We start from the raw sequence: 2,506 nt of genomic DNA, 5'->3' as shown, positions 1-2,506 counted from the left end.
CAAATCACGGGTCCGGGTCCGTTTACCCAAAACGTTGACCGAAGTTAAATTAGCTCATTCTGTGATCAAAACTTATCGTTTTTCACAGATAATCATATTTAAGCTTTCCGACTATGTGCCCGAACTGTGCACGCAAATCGAGGTGACTCTAAATGAGATTTTCAAGGCCTCAGAAGTCATCACATTCTCTGCCTTTAAAACAATTGTTCGTCCTCGAACGGATAGAAGAAGGAAGTACCTGAGTCAAGGAAAAGATGGGGATAACGGCTCCGCATATCGGACTCGGACTCCCAGGTCGATGCCTCAGGAGGCTGACCTATCCACTGAACACGAACAGAAGAAAAACTCTTCGACCTCAACTGACAAACCTGCCGGTCTAGAATAGCTACCGGCTCCTCCTCATAAGACAAGTCCTTGTCCAACTGGACAGTGCTGAAATCTAACACGTGTGATGGATCGCCGTGATATTTCTGAAGCATGGACCCATGAAACACTGGATGCATGGCTGATAAGCTCGACGGCAATGCAAGTCTATACACCACCCCAAATCTCATCACGCCCTTCATAGGCAACACTCGGAGCAATACCCGCTCTCCAACCATAAAAGCCACATCTCGAACCTTGCGGTCTGCATAACTCTTTTGCCTGGACTGAGCTGTGCAAAGCCTATCCTGAATAATCCTGACCTTGTCCAAAGCCTCCTAAACCAGATCCGTACCCAACAATCGAGCCTCTCCCGGCTCAAACCATCGAACCGGAGATTGACACCGCCTACCATATAAAGCCTCATAAGGAGCCATCTGGATACTCGACTGGTAACTGTTGTTGTAGGCAAACTCTGCTAAAGGCAAAAACTGATCCCACGAGCCTCCAAAGTCAATGACACAAGCTCGGAGCATATCCTCCAAAATCTGAATAGTCCGCTCGGACTGCCCGTCCGTCTGAGGATGAAATGTTGTACTCAACTCAACCTAGGTGCCCAACTCTCGCTGAACTTCTCTCCAGAAATGCGAGGTAAACTGCTGTATCTCGGTCCGAAGTGATAGATGCAGGCACACCATGAAGGCGAACAATCTCCCGAATATAGATCTCAGCTAACCTCTCGGATAAATAGGAGACTGCCAAAGGAATGAAATGCGCTGACTTGGTCAGCCTATCAACAATGACCCATACTGCGTTGAACTTCCTCCGAGTCTGCGGGAGTCCAACAACGAAATCCATAGTGATCCGCTCCCACTTCCACCCGGGAACATCTATCCTCTGAAATAAACCACCAGGCCTCTGATGCACGTACTTAACCTGCTGATAATTCAAACACCAAGCTACATATGCAACGATATCCTTCTTCATTCTCTGCACCAATAATGCTGCCGCAAATCCTGATACATCTTCGCGGCGCCCGGATGAATAGAGTACCGGGAGCTATGGGCCTCCTCTAAAATCAACTCTCGGAGCCCATCCACATTAGGCACACAAACTCGACCCTGCAATCTCAAAACTCCATCATTATCTAAGGTAACCTCCTTGGCACCTCCGCGCTGCACCATGTCTCTAAGGACACACAAATGGGGATCATCATACTGCCGATCATGGATACGCTCCAATAAAGAAGAACGAGCGACCGTGCAGACCAATACACGATTAGGCTCAGAAATATCCAACCTCACAAACTGATTGGCCAAAGCCTGAACGTCCAAAGCAAGCGGTCTCTCACCGACCGGAATATAAGCAAGACTGCCCATACTGGCTGACTTCCTACTCAAGGCATCGGCCACCACATTGGCCTTTCCTGGGTGATATAAGTTAGTGATATCATAATCCTTCAACAACTCCAACCACCTCCTCTGCCTCAAATTCAGCTCCTTTTGCTTGAACAAATACTGAAAACTCTTGTGATCCGTGAACACCTTACATGCCATGCCATACAGATAATGCCTCCAAGTCTTCAATGCATGAACTATGGCTGCCAGCTCTAAATCATGAACTGGATAATTCTTCTCATGAATCTTTAACTGCCGCGAAGCATAGGCAATGACCTTGCCATCCTACATCAACACTGTACCAAGCCCAATACGGGATGCATCACAATAAATTGAATAAGGCCCTAAACCTGTGGGCAGAACCAACACCGGTGTCGTAGTCAGAGTTGTCCTGATCTTCTGGAAGCTCGCCTCACACTCGTCTGACCATCTAAACTGGGCACAATTCTGGGTCAACCTGGTCATCGGGGCTGCGATAAATGAGAACCCCTCCATGAACCGACGGTAGTAGCCTGTCAATCCCAAGAAACTCTGAATCTCTATAGTTGATGCTGGTCTAGGTCAGTTCTTGACTGCCTCAATCTTCTTCAGATCAACCTGAATACCCTCTACCGGTACAACATGACCCATAAATGCAACTGAACTCAACCAGAACTCACACTTCGAGAACATAGCATATAACTGACTATCCCTTAAGGTCTGAAGAACTATTCTAAGATGCTGCTCATGCTCCTCCCAACTGCGGG

The sequence above is a fragment of the Nicotiana tabacum genome, chromosome 12 (assembly GCF_000715075.1).
Source record: "Nicotiana tabacum cultivar K326 chromosome 12, ASM71507v2, whole genome shotgun sequence".
Taxonomy (NCBI): domain Eukaryota; kingdom Viridiplantae; phylum Streptophyta; class Magnoliopsida; order Solanales; family Solanaceae; genus Nicotiana; species Nicotiana tabacum.
Note: the sequence above shows the minus strand (reverse complement) of the source record.